Source organism: Meles meles, chromosome 3 (genome assembly GCF_922984935.1).
Source record: "Meles meles chromosome 3, mMelMel3.1 paternal haplotype, whole genome shotgun sequence".
Classification (NCBI taxonomy): domain Eukaryota; kingdom Metazoa; phylum Chordata; class Mammalia; order Carnivora; family Mustelidae; genus Meles; species Meles meles.
In genome coordinates this window covers 88,967,304-88,981,817 of record NC_060068.1, presented here as the reverse complement: position 1 = coordinate 88,981,817, position 14,514 = coordinate 88,967,304, and the positions used below count along the sequence as shown (strand labels likewise).

Sequence of the window (14,514 nt, the reverse complement as noted above, 5' to 3'; positions counted from 1 at the left end):
TTCCAAAAGTCCTTTTCTCCTCCAAATGACTGAGTTAAGGAAAAAAAAAAAAAAACAGTTTGAGAAAGGGAAAAACATTATTAGCATGAGAAATGAAGTGTCAGTTTAGCTTTATATGTGCATGCATGTGTGTGTACAAGTAACTGCATTACAGAAAATTCAAACACATATGTAAGTAAAGAATATAACGAACCCCAAAATATATATGATCCAGGTTTAACAGGTGTCAACACATGAAGAATTTTTTCCCATTATTTGTTCCACTCCCCTGGACGATCTTGAGGCCAATCCCAGATAACATTTCATTGCATCCATTAAATACTTACCTATGTTTCCAAAATATAAGGACAAACAAATAATAACCATTACTATACTACTATTTCTCTTAAAACATTAGTATTTTCAGAGTGCCTGGGAGGCTCAGATGGTTAAGTGTCTGCCTTTGGCTCAGGCCATGATCCTAGAGTTCTGGGATCCAGCCCCACATTGGGCTCCCTGCTAAGCAGGAAACCTGCTTCTCCCTCTCCCATTCCCCCTGCTTATGTTCCCTCTCTCACTATGTCTCTCTCTGTCAAATAAATAAATAAAATCTTTTTAAAAATGAATATTTCCTTAATTTCAGCAAATATCAGATGTCCTCAAATGTCAATAAAGGCCTAAAAAACTCCCCCCCTTTTTTTTAATCAGGATCTACATATTGCATTAGGTTGACCAATCTCATGTCTCTCTTTTTAACTCTTTTTATTGAAGTAGAATATTCACACAGAAAAGTACATACATATGTAAATGAGGAAAATTGTTCAGTCTAACAATTTTTCATAAAGTGAACTTGCCCATGTAACCATGTGACCATGTAACTCTTATAACCTATCATTTCCCCCTTGTTTCTTTTTTATCTTACAATATAAATGCCATAATAATATCTTGGGATCTTAACACATATAGCACTTCTGTTAACATGGAAATGTTTTAGTGCAATACCCAAGCATTAATTCCTAATTGAATTATTTGAAACAAATTTAAATTAATCCCTGAATGAATTTAAGGTGCAGTAGAATTCTTTTAAAGTTTTATAATGACCAGTCTTTACTCTTTGAAAAATTTTCTCTACAGGTTTTCATTTCTTTCTCTAAGAAATGAAGATCATAGAGTAGAGTTGATAGCAAATTCCCTACTTACACCTAAAAAAAGCTTTGCTAGTAGTCTCCAGAAGTCTTAATAAACCAAAGTACACAGAGCCCTTTCAGGAATGGAATAAATGGAAAATAAAAGGAAGGAATTTGTATGTATGCACACACACATGTCTGTCTATCTGTATGTATGTATGTATTTCAGAAATTGAAAAAGAAGAATAAAAAGCAAAGGCAGAAGAGCTTGAGAGCCCAAGAATAAGGATTGAGGAAATTTTAGAGGTAAGAAAGGACTTTTAACTTGCAGTTTTTAGTGTGTTCGCATGTAAATTAGATTAAAAATTTTTTTTTTTAACTTAGATTTTAGGCAGTTAACACAGTGCAATATTGGGTTTCTGGAGTAGAATTCAGTGATTCGTCACCTACACACAATACCCAGTGCTCATCACAAGTGCCCTCCTTAATACCCATCACCCATCTAGCCCATGCCCTACACACCTCCCTCCATCAATCTTCAGTTTGTTCTCTATTGTTAAGAGTCTCTTATGGCTTGTTTCCCTCTCTCCTATTTTTCTTTCCCCCTTTCCCATATATTCATCTATTTTCTTTCTTAAATTCCACATGTGAGTGAGATCATATGGTATTTGTCTTTCTCTGACTGACTTATCCCACTTAGCATAATACACTCTAGCTCCACCCATGTCATTGCAAATGGCAAGATTTCATTCTTTCTTATGGCTGAGTAATGTTCCACTGTATATAAATACCACATCTTCTTTATTTGTTGGTAGATAGACATAGATTTAATTTTTTAGGTAAAAACAAAGGCATTTTTAAAAGATTTTTAAAAATTTATTTATTCATGAGAGACAGAGAGGCAGAGGTAGAGAGAGAAGCAGGCTCCCTACGAAGCAGAGAGCCCGATGAAGGACTTGATCCCAGGACCCTGGGATGATGACCTGAGCTGAGGGCAAACACTTAACCAACTGAGCCACCCAGGTGCCTCATAAAACCAAGGCATTTCTTAAAATTAGACTGTTTGCTTGTATTTGTAGAAAAATGAAATGAATTCTGATTTCATGTTGGTTTGGAATTACTAAATTGGACTAAATCTACAAATGTCAACATGAATAAATTATGTAACATTAAGTCGAAACATTGCAATAGCTATGTTGATTCAAACTGGGATAGGATGTACATAATATGGTACAATTTATATAAACATATATATAAAATATGTATTTCAAACTTACAAAAGCATTCACAGGAAGAATATACAGTCTCTTGAAGATCATAGTTACCTGGGGAAGAGAGAAAAGAATAGGACTAAGGAGGAGCACAAAGTGGCATCAACTAAAACTATAAATTTTATTTGAAAACCAAACAACTGGAATTATCATAAAATGATAAAATCTACTAATTCAAGGTAATGAATATCTATTATTCTGATGTGTATTGTGGGAATAATTTATAATTTTACAAAAACAAAGGAAGATTACCATTTTTTTCAGATTTTATTTATTTATTTGAGAGAGAGAGAGCATAAGCAGTGGAGGGAAGGGGGAGAAAGGACTGAGAGAGAGAGGGAGCAGACTCCCTGCAGGGAGCCCAATGTGGGGCTTAATCCCAGGACCTGAGTTCATGACTTGAGCCGAAGGCACTTAACTGACTGAGCCACCCAGGCACCCCAAGAAAGATTACTGTTACTTGTTATTACAGTTAATCTGGCAATTTCAGAAAATTCACAGTGCCAAAAAACAGTTTTAACTACTTACTATTTTCTTCTTTATTTACTTTTCTTATTTACTTTTTTCCGATTGACTTATTTCACTAAGCATGATACAAGTCAATCGGAAAAAAGTAAATAAGAAAAGTAAATAAAGAAGAAAATAGTAAGTAGTTAAAACTGTTTTTTGGCACTGTGAATTTTCTGAAATTGCCAGATTAACTGTAATAACAAGTAACAGTAATCTTTCTTGGGGTGCCTGGGTGGCTCAGTCAGTTAAGTGCCTTCGGCTCAAGTCATGAACTCAGGTCCTGGGATTAAGCCCCACATTGGGCTCCCTGCAGGGAGTCTGCTCCCTCTCTCTCTCAGTCCTTTCTCCCCCTTCCCTTTTTTTTAGGGTATGCGATTAATAGCAGAAAGAAAAAACATATTAAAAGGGTAAGTATAATTAATGGATATGTATAGCATACTATACAAAGAATATCTAACATTCAAAATGGAGAAGATGAAGCCAAAGCATACCACTGAGATAAAAACTAAACCCTAATATGCTAATAACAATTAGCATTGGGCAAAAGGCTAAGGAGTATAAAAATATAAGGTTCCTTTTCTCAATAAATTCACAAACTGGAAAACAAGATTAAAGTGTGATAAAAGAAAATGCAATAAATTACATCATTTAGTGATATATATTGTCAATGCTTTGTGCTCCAAATGGGAGAGAACACAGTGAAGTCTAAATAAGGATTTTTCTGACATCCATGTTGCCAGTCAGTTGTTCAATTTTGTGGTTGTTCCTTGAACTCACAGCAACATTCAGTTCATTTATGACTCTCAACTTCTGGAAATGTTGTATTTTCTTCCCGTGGGTTCTGTCACACTGTACTCTTCTAGTTTTCATACTTCCCCAATGGTACTTCCTCCTTCCCTTCTAAGTTACTAAATATTAAAATGCCCAGGAGTCCTGATACCCATTCTATTCTTTATCGACTAATTTTTCCTTTGATTAATGTATGCATTCCAATGACTTTATTTATCTTTTTTAAAGATTTTATTTATTTGACACAGAGAGAGAGATCACAAGTAGGCAGAGAGGCAGGCAGAGAGAGAGGGGGAAGCAGGCTCCTTGCCAAGCAGAGTGCCTGATGCGGCCCCATCCCAGGACCCTGAGATTTTGACCTGGGCCAAAGGCAGAGGCTTAATCCACTGAACCACCCAGGTGCCCCTTCCCAATGACTTTAAAGACCATTTACATGCCAAAGCTTGTTAAAGATTTATTTATTTATTTTAGAGAGCGAGAGATTGAGCAGAGGGATGGGCAGGGGGAGAGAAGTCTCCCACATAGCCCAACTCAGGAGTCAATCTCAGGGCTCTGAGGTCATGACCTGAGCAGAAATCAAGAGTTAGATGCTTAACCAACTGAGCCACCAAAGCACCCAGGGATAACAATGACTCCTATATCTAAATGAACTTCATGTGACATAAACAGAAATCAACAAGTTTGTCTTTTCCATGTAGAAAATGGAACTCCAAATGCTCTAAGTCTCTAGTCAGTATGGTTTTTTCAGCCCACTTTTCAGTTTCTTAGCACATATTCTACATATGATGTGTGGAGCTCTACATATAATGAGCTCTACACATATATGTACATATATGTACATATAATGTACATATAAAGTTTTGGTGGGAAAAATACAGAAAAGTATGTTTATTTCATCTTAGAAATCAAAATTCCTCTCTGCTGTGGTCCAAATGTTTGTGTCCCTCTCAAAATTCATATGTTGAAATCCTAACGACCAATATGATGGTAGGAGGAGGTAGAGCTTTTGGGAGATGGTTAAGTCAGAAGGGTAGAACCCTCATAAATGGAATTAATGTTCTTATAAAAGAGATTTATGAGATCCCTCACCCCTTCCACCATGTGAGGACATAGTGGAAAGGTACTGGCAAGGAACCACAAAGAAGACCCTCACCTGACCATGCTGGCATCCTGATATAAAATTTCCAGGCTCCAGAACTGTGACAAAAAAAAAAAAAAAAAAAAAAAAATTTGTTGTTTATAAGTACCTGGTTTGTGGTATTTTTTAGAACAGCCTGAACAGACCAAGACTCTCTCTTCTTTATTGTTAAAAACATTTTTAAAATATTCATTCTCGATTGTGAATTGTCTCTAAAGTCTTTTTTACCAGTACAATTTTTAACTAGGATAAATGTCATCTATTTACTGACTTTGAGAATACTCCTTATATATTTCAGATTTGGGTTCTTTGTTGGATATAGATACTGTAAATACTTTCTCCCAGTCTATGCAATGCCTTCTAACTCTTTAAAAAAGAACTTACCCTTTTTCTACACAGAAATTACTAATTCTAATATAACCCATTTTAACTTTTTTCTTTTATGTTTAAGTCTCTTTGTAAAGTTTATTACATGCAATTGTCCTGAAGCAAAAACAACCCTTTGTCCTGTTGCCATTAGAAAATAAGAATATATATTTCATGTTCCATTCAAAATGAACACTTTATACCCTAAATAAGCCAGAAGTAAGAGGAAAATCCAACACCGTCTTCAAAAAAAACCTTGAGTATTTCCCATAAATTAACTTTCTACCAAAAAATTATTCTGTACTCTAATGCCTAAAGGTATATCACAACTTATGTGTATATAGTATACAGAAATGATGTAGAAAAATTGATAATTTTTCCCACTATGAACATGCTAATGCAAACTTGGAAAGCTTGGAGGGATTTTTTTTTTTCCTTTAAACACAGGCTGTAATTTTTATCTGAATAACCAGATGTTCCAAAGTAGACATCCTTGCAAAATCTTTTCCAGAAACATTTTCTTTCTACATGTCTTCCTTTCATAACTAATATTAAAATTTCTGTGCTGCTTTTATCCTCCACCCTCCTCCTAAGTTAGCTTCTCTCCTTGTTGAAGTATGTTCACTAACAGTTCTTTTAGGGACAGTGTGCAGCAGGAAAGGTTTTCAGTTTTCATGTCAGAAAATCTGTTTTGTCCTCATTCTTGAATAATAGTTCAGCCAGTTATAGAATTCTAGGCTGATGGCTTTTTCCCCCCCTCAGCATCAATATCTATTATTGCAGATTGTTGCAGATTAAAGGTAAGTGCTATTTCTATCTTGCTAACCTATCTTTTCTCCTTACTATCTTTGAAAACTCTTTGTCCTTGATGTTTTGCAGTTTCACTAAACTATTTCATGATGTGGTTTTACCTTTACTTATCTTGCACAGTATTCTGTGAACATGTTTTTCTGAGTTGTTTTGCATACTGAAAATTTTTCAGCTCTTATCTATTCAAATATTACTTATTCATCATTCTCTATTTTTTAAAAGATTTTATTTACTTATTTGACAGAGAGAGAGCTCAAGCAAAGGGAGCAGCAACCAGAAGGAGAAGCAGGCTCCCCACAGAGCAGGAAGCCAGATGCAGGATTTGGATCCCAGGACCCCAGGATCATGACCTTAGCCAAAGGCAGACGCTTAACCAACTGAGCCACCAAGGTGTTCCTGCAGCCCTTTTTAGATAGAAGAAATTTATTTCTTCAAGCAACTTCAAAATATACATTTTAAAGTCTTCATCAGATAATCCATAAAATTAATTTCATTGAGAGTGAATGTTCCATTTGTTGGATGTTGCTACCAGGTAGGATACCTTCAGTTTCAAGTAACATAAAAAATCTGTCTCAATTTACTAAAACCAGAAGGGGAATTTATTATCTTATATATCATGTTCCCTAGTAAAGCATCCCTAGGGTCAACTAATTCACTGGCTCAATAACATTATCAGAATTTGTTCTCTCTCTTTTGCGACTCTGCCATACTAAATATGCCAGATTTGCCTATGGCAGCTCTCCTTATGGTTACAAAATGGCTAAACAGTTCCAGATGTTCCATAAAGACCCAATAACATCCAGCAGAAGAAAAGAAGTCATCTCCTCCTGTATATATTTTTTTTAAGATTTTATTTATTTATTTATTTGACAGAGAGAGAGATCACAAGTAGGGAGAGAGGCAGGCAGAAAGGCAGGCAGAGAGAGAGGAAGCAGGCTCCCTGTGGAGCAGAGAGCCCGATGCGGGGCTCGATCCCAGGACCCCAAGATCATGACCGGAGCCGAAGGCAGTGGCTTAATCCACTGAGCCACCCAGGTGCCCCATCCTCCTGTATATTTTTTTAATCAGAAAAAAAAATCTATCCCAAAAGTTCCTCAGAAGACATATATATTAAGTCAATATTGCATCAAATGTATTCCTAAATAAATCACTAAAAAGGGGATTCAGACAGCCATGTTCAGTTTAGCTAAACACATGGCTGTGTAGACAAGAATGGATTATCCAAATAAAATTTAGTTCCCTTAGAAAGTAGGAGGGAACAGAGGCAAAAAAACAAAATATGCTGCCCTGGCTATCTTTGCATTAAATTTTTTCCACTGATTTAATATTTGCTTTCCATAGTCATTTTACTAAGAAAACTGTTATGTTTATGGTTTGCCATTTTTATCCATTTTCTCTTCCTCTTTTTTGAAACTTTTTTACCCAGGAATTTTTTTTTTTAAAGATTTTATTTATTTATTTATTTGACAGAGAAATCACAAGTAGGCAGAGAATCAGGCAGAGAGAGAGGGGAGGAAGCAGGCTCCCTGTGGAGCAGAGAGCCCAATTCAGGGCTCGATCCCAGGACTCTGGATCATGACCTGAGCCGAAGGCAGAGGCTTTAACCCACTGAGCCACACAGGCGCCCCTTACCCAGGAATTTTAAAATTGCTTTTAAATTGTTAGTCTCTCCCAGCCAAGTCCATAACCAGTTACTACAGTGTTTAAACATTTCCATGATAAAATTATTACTATATAATAAAATAATCCAAAAGTTAATTACTTAAAACAATAAACATGTATTTTCTCACCATTTCAGTATTTCGGAAATTCAGAAATAATTTAGCTGAATAATTCTGGCTCAGGGTCTCTCAAGAGGTTGCTGTCAAGATTTTGGCCAGGGTTAGTTATCTGAAGGCTGAAAGTGGTTCACTTACACAGCTGAGACAGTGGTGCTTTGTTGGCAGGAGACCTCAATTTCTGTTCCTGTGTCCCTCAGTACAAACTGAGTGTTGTCATATCATGGTGTCAGTCTTCTTCCAGAGCTTAGCAATCCGAATGAGTACAAGACAGAAGATACAGTTGATGCAATGTCTGATTCTTGGTTTCAGATTAGGTCAGGATCTCAGAGTCATAAAATCAAGCCCCAAGTCAGGCTCTGTGCTCAGTGCAGAATGTGCTTGAGATTCTCTCTCCCTCTCACTCTGCAGCTCTTGCTCATGCTCTTTCTCTCTCTCTCAAATAAATAAATCTTTTTTTTTAAGATTTTATTTGTTTGACAGAGATCACAAGTAGGCAGAGAGGCAGGCAGAGAGAGAGAGAGAGAGAGAGAGAGGAGGAAGCAGGCTCCCTGCTGAGCAGAGAGCCCAATGTGGGGCTCGATCCCAAGACTCTGGGATCATGATCTGAGCCAAAGGCAGAGCCTTTAACCCACTGAGCCACCCAGGCGCCCCTCAAATAAATAAATCTTAAAAAAATTAGAAGTGGCAATGTGTTTTATGAGCTGGTCTTCAAAACTACACACTGTCTGTTTGCCATATTCTACTAGTCACAGAAACCAACACTGACACTTGTGAAGGTGGAGCTACCTAAGGACATGAATACCAGCAGAGAAGGATCATTGATCTTGGAGACTGGCTATTATACCCATTCGAGAATCAATGGGTATTTAACATATCCCCACTTACTTCCTGGTCCTAAAGCTGTATCTTTGCATCTTTGTCTCTTATACCTTGCTATACAGCTTGTTATAAGCCTCAGTAGTTTTTGTTTTAGATCTCCTTTCACAGAAGTTTTGGCTGTGGAGACTCACTCAAGCCATTAGCTTCATTCAGAGACCTTGATTCTAGTCCTCCTTCTCATATGGAGAAGTATAATATTCTTTTCCAGGAAAGAATCAAATTCTCATATTTAGGGCGCCTGGGTGTCTCAGTGGGTTAAGACTCTGCCTTCAGCTCAGGTCATGATCTCAGGGTCCTAGGATGGAGCCCAGCATCAGGCTCTCTGCTCAGCGGGGAACCTGCTTCCCGCTCTCTCTGCCTGCCTCTCTGCTTATTTGTTATCTCTCTCTGTGTGTGTCAAATAAATAAATAAAATCTTTAAAAAAAAATTCTCATATTTATTAAGTATCTTCTAAATCCAGAGGCAAATACAACTATGGCATCATGTCCACTCATAGCTATTTTTCTTCTGATTTCTGAGCCATTGATGTTTATCTAGCATTTAAGTCTCTCTATTTTTTTCTTATTTTCTTTTAAATTTTTATCAATACTAAAAGTCATAATAAAGAGTACACTAATAAGTGAGAACTCATTCTTATCACTTTGAAGTCTTATTTTTTTAGCTTATTTTAAACAAATTTTGAAGTTGCAAAAGTAATACACAGAGTTGTTATATATCTCTCACCTGGCTTCCCTAATGTTAACATCTTATATAACTAAATTAAAATTACTGAGTCCAGTAGACTACCATTGGTGCAATACTATTAACTAAATTATAGATCCCACTCAAGTTTCACCAGTCTACCATTGCTGTTCTCCTCATCCAAGAGCCTGTCCAGTACTTGTAAATCATAGATCTGATAAAGGATTTGTTTCCAGAATACACAAAAATTCTCAAAACTCCGTAAGATGAGACAATCCAATTCCAAATGGGCCAAAAATGCCCAAATGCTTTATAGACTTTTTTCCATCCCTTTGTGCTTAGCCTTTCTGAATTATTTTGTATATGTCTCCTATATATTGCAGTTGAATTTTGCTTTTTGGATTAAGGAGAGTCTCATTGTTATGATTAATATGTTTGGTCTTTTATCTGTATTAGGAGAGGCAGTCTTCCTTAGGACATGATCATTCCTGTTTGTTCTTGCTGACTGCAAAACTCCAGGGTTACTCATTTTTTGATACCGAGCACTTTCTGGAACTGGTCATACTCCAAGTAGGTATGTTAAGGTAACCACAATGTGGCTGAGTGATATTTCATCATCTGAATGTACCACATTTTGTTTATACATTTGCTTGTTGAAGAACAGCTGTATTGCTTTCAATTTTTGGCAATTATGAAAAAGTCCTGCTATAACACTTGTATGCAAGCTTTTGTGTGGACATAAATTTTCAATGCATTTGGGTAAATACAGCATAATTGGTTGGGTAGTAAATATCTACGAAGTATTGTTAAGAAAGACCAAACTGCTTTCCACAGTGGCTGCATAATTTTGCATTCCCACCAACAATGAATGAGAGTTCCTGTTAGTCCACATTTTCACCAGCATTTGGTGTTATCAGTGTTTTGATTTTGGCCATTCTAGTAAATTTGTAGTGGTATCTCACTGTTGTTTACATTTCCCTAATGACATATGACATGGAGATCATTTCATCTTATTTGCTGTCTCCATATCGTCTATGATGAGGTGACTGTTCTGACCTTTTGTCTTCTTTTTAGTTGGTATATTTGTTGTCTATTGTTGAGTTTTAAGAGCTCTTTGTATATTTTGGTTACTTCTGTTATCTTTAACAGATACGTATGTTGCAAATATTTTCTCTCAGTCTGTGGCTTATTTTTTCATTCTAACAGTGCTTTCAACAAAGCAGAAATTTTAAATTTTAATGAAGACCAATTTATTTTTCCTCTCATGGATTGTAATTTTGGTATTGTATCTAAAAAGTCATCACGAGGGGCACCTGGGTAGTACAGTCAGGTAAGGATCTGATTCTTGGTTTTAGCTCAGGTCACGATCTCAGGGTGGTGAGATTGAGTGATGTGTTGACTCTGTGCTCAGCACAGAGTCACTGAGGTTTCCCTCTCCTTCTTCATCTGCCCCCCCCCACTCATGTGCACATTCTCTCTCTAAATAAATCTTTTTTTTTAAGGCATCACAAATCCCAAGGTCAGACTAGATTATCTCTTATGTTCTAGAATAGAATATAATTATGTTCTAGAATAGTTATGTTCTGGAATAGAACATAACATTGCTATGCATTTTTTTTTTATAGCTGTGCATTTTACATTTAGCTCTATGATCAATTTTTGTTAAAGGTATGTCAGTGTCCATGTTTTTTCTTTATTTTTTTTGGCATGTACATGTTCTACCATGATTTGTTGGAAAAGACTCAGCTTTACTAGATTATCTTTACTCCTTTGTCAAAGACCAGCTGACTATATCTGTATGGGTCTTATTCCTGAGCTCTCTATTCTGTTACATTGACTTGTCTCTTCTTTCATCAATATCATAGTGCCTTGGGTACTGCAGCTTTAGTAAATCTTAAAGTTGGTATCAGTCTTCCAACTTTGTTCTTCAGTATTTTAGTAGCTACACTGGATCATTTGCCTTTCTGCATAAACTTTAGAATTAATTTCTATTTCTAGCTTGCTGAGAGTTTTTATCATGAATGTGAGTTGGAAAATCACTTTTTGTAATCTATTATTGGTATGATCATGATTTTTCAGCTTTAGTCTGATGATGTCGTGAATTACATTTATCAATTTTTGAATGTTGAACCCGTTTTGTATACCTGGAACAAGTGCTACTTGGCACTGGATACATTTTTGTTCTACAATGTTGAATTTGTTTTATTTGGGATTTTTTGCACCTATGTTCATGACAGATATCTGTCTTTAACTTTCCTTTCTTGTAATCTCTGTCTGGTTTTAGTATTCTGGTAATGCTGGCCTTATAGAATAAGGCACTGTTCTCTCTGCTTCTATTTTCTGGGATGGATTGTACAGAATTGACATGATTTCCTTCTTATATGTTGGAAGAATTCACCACTGAATCCATCTAGGTCTTATACTTTCTATTTGGGAAGCTTATTATTGATTCCATTTCCTTAACAGATATAGCCTTATGCAGTCTAGCTATTTTTCCTTGTGTATGTTTTGGTAGATTATGTCTTTCACAGAACTGGTCCATTTCATCTAAGCTTTAAAATTTGTGGGTATAGAGTTGTTCATGATATAGCTTTATTTATCCTTTTAATTCCTGGGTTCAGTACTGATGGCCCCTCTTTTCATTTCTAATATTAATCTGTCTCCTTTCTTTCTTGGTTAGCCTGGCAAGAGATTTATCAGTTTTATTGATATTTTCAAATAGCCAGCTTTTGGTTTCAATGATTATCTGAATTGATTTCCTGTTTTCATTTTCCTTGATTTCTACCCTGATTTTTATCATTTTTCTTATTATTTTGGATTTAATTAATTAGTTAGTTATCTGTACATCCAACATGGGTCTTGAATTCACACTGCTGAAATCAAGAATCACATACTTTACCCAAGTGAGCCAAGTGAGCCAGCAGGTATACTTTGGATTTAATTTGCTCTTCCTTTTCTAGTTTCCTAAGGTGAAATCTTAAGATTATTGATTTAGAACTTTTGTCTTTTCTAATATATTCAATGCTATAAATTTCTCTCTAACCTCCACTTTTGTTGCATCTCACAAATTTTGAGGAGTTATATTTTCACTGAGTACAAAATATTTAAGCATTTTTTTTGAAATGTATCTCTTTTGAGATACCTTAATGTATGTGTTTAGATGTTGTTTCATCTCCAAATATTTTGGGATTTTTCCCGTTATCTTTCTGTTATTGATTTATAACTTAGTTCCATCGTAGTCTGAAAGCATAATTTGTAGTCTACTTTTAGAAATTTATTGGTGACGCAGAATGTGGTCTTAGTAAAATGCTCCATGTTACATGAAAAGAATGTGTATTCTGCTATTGCTGGATTATTATCCTATGTCAATTAGATGGAGTTGTTTGATGGTGCTGTTCACTTAAACTATATCCTTACTGGTTTTCTGCCTGCTGGATCTGTCAATTACTGAGAGAGGAATGCTGAAGTCTCCAATAGTAACTGTGAATTCATCCATTTCTTCTTGCAGTTCTATTAGTTTTTGCCTTATATATTCTGATGTTAGATGCATACACATTAAAGATTATTATGTCTTTTTGGAGAACTGATAGCTTTATCAGTATACAAAGTTCCTTGTAATCCTGTATCATTTTCCTTGCTCTGAATTCTGTTTTGTTTCAAATTAATGTAGCTAAGTCCAGGTTTCTTTTGATTAATGTTAGCATGGCATATCTTTCTCCGTCCCTTTACTCTTGATCTGAATCCTTGTATTTCAGATGGGTTTCTTGCAGTCTGAGTCTTCGTTTTTTAACCACTTTGACAGTCTTTCCTGAATTGGTGTATTTAGTCATTCACATTCAAAATGATTATTAAATAATTATTATCTGGAGTAATATCTACCATATTTGTTATCGTTTTCTATTCATCGCTTTTGTTCCCTTTGTTTTCCATTTTTTTTTAAGATTTTATTTATTTGACAGACAGAGATCACAAGTAGGCAGAGAGGCAGGCAGAGAGAGAGGGGGAAGCAGGCTCCCCACTTGAGCAGAGAGCTCGATGTGGGGTTCGATCCCAGGACCCTGGGATCATGACCTGAGCTGAAGGCAGAGGCTTTAACCCCCTGAGCCACCAAGATGCCCCAGTTTTGTTCCCTTTGTTTTCCATTTTTGTCTTCTCTAGTTTTAATGGAGCATTTTACATGATTCTTTTTTCTCTCCTGTCCTAGCACACCAATTATACTGAAAATATTCTTAGAGATTGTCCTAGAGTTTATAATATATACTTACCATTAACCTAACTTCACTTTCAAATAAAGAATGTTCTATAGAATTGAAATATATAATTTTTGGTAAAAGCAACAAAGAAGCAAACTAATGAAAGCAGTAATTCAAAAAGATATATTCAACACCATGTTCACTTAAGAATTATTGACAATAGCCCAGATATGGAAGCAACCTAAGGATCCATCAATGGAATGAATAGATAAAGAAAAGGTAGCATATAAATACAATGGAATATTATTCATCTATAAAAATGAATGGAATTCACCATTTGTGACAAGGATGGACCTTGAGAACATTACGTTAAATGAAAAAGTCAGAGAAAAAGTCATAGGTCATATGATCTCACTCACCTGTATGTGTAACCTAAAAACAAGAAAACAAGCTCATAGATACAAAGCAACAGATTGGTCATTCCCAGAGGCAGGGATGGGGTGGAGAGTAGGCAAAATGAGTAAAGAGGGTCAAAAGGTACAAACTTACAGTTATAAAATAAAGAAGTCTACCCCAAAGATATAAATGTATTGAAAAGAAGGGCCACATGTACCCCAATGTTCATAGCAGGAATGTCCACAATAGTCAAACTATGGAAAGAGCTGAGATGCCCTTCCACAGACAAATGGATAAAGAAGATATGGTCCATATATACAATGGAATATTACTCAGCCATCAGAAAGGATGAATACCCAACTTTTGCATCAACATGGACGGAACTGGAGAAGATTATGCTAAGTGAAATAAGTGAAGCAGAGAAAGCCCATTATCATACGGTTTTACTTATTTGTGGAACATAAGGAATAGCATGGAGGACATTAGGAGGAGGAAGAGAAAAATGAATTGGGGAGATTCAGAGGGGGAGACAAATCATGAGAGCCTATGGACTCCAGGAAACAAACTGAGGGTTTTGGAGCAGTGGGAATGGG

At 35.9% G+C, this 14,514-nt stretch overlaps 1 protein-coding gene across 1 annotated transcript in view; it reads right to left on the bottom strand.

Annotated features, from left to right (window-relative positions):
- ADAMTS6 (ADAM metallopeptidase with thrombospondin type 1 motif 6) overlaps positions 1 to 2,420 on the bottom strand; it is a 315,702-nt gene extending 313,282 nt beyond the window's left edge. Inside the window, exon 1 of the mRNA XM_046000877.1 lies at positions 2,384 to 2,420. The gene's annotated coding sequence lies outside the window, so the exon portion shown is untranslated. The remainder of the gene's footprint in view (positions 1 to 2,383) is intronic.
- Between the last annotated feature and the right edge of the window lie 12,094 nt (positions 2,421 to 14,514).